This window comes from Papaver somniferum, chromosome 6, assembly GCF_003573695.1.
Source record: "Papaver somniferum cultivar HN1 chromosome 6, ASM357369v1, whole genome shotgun sequence".
NCBI classification, from domain to species: Eukaryota; Viridiplantae; Streptophyta; class Magnoliopsida; order Ranunculales; family Papaveraceae; genus Papaver; species Papaver somniferum.
Window position 1 is genome coordinate 88,545,278 of NC_039363.1, and position 227 is coordinate 88,545,504.

Sequence of the window (227 nt, forward strand, 5' to 3'; positions counted from 1 at the left end):
ATTATGCCAGCCACACCACATTTTCCAATGGCATGTCGTGTCAGCCACATCTCCGCGCCGAGGCATGTCAACCATGCCAGCCGCACCAATGTGCCAATGGCATGCCGTGCCAGCCACATCTCTGCGCCGAGGCATGCCAACCATGCCAGCCGCACCACATGTGCCAATGGCATGTCGTGCAAGCCACATCTCCGCGCCAAGGCATGCCAACCATGCCAGCGCACCAT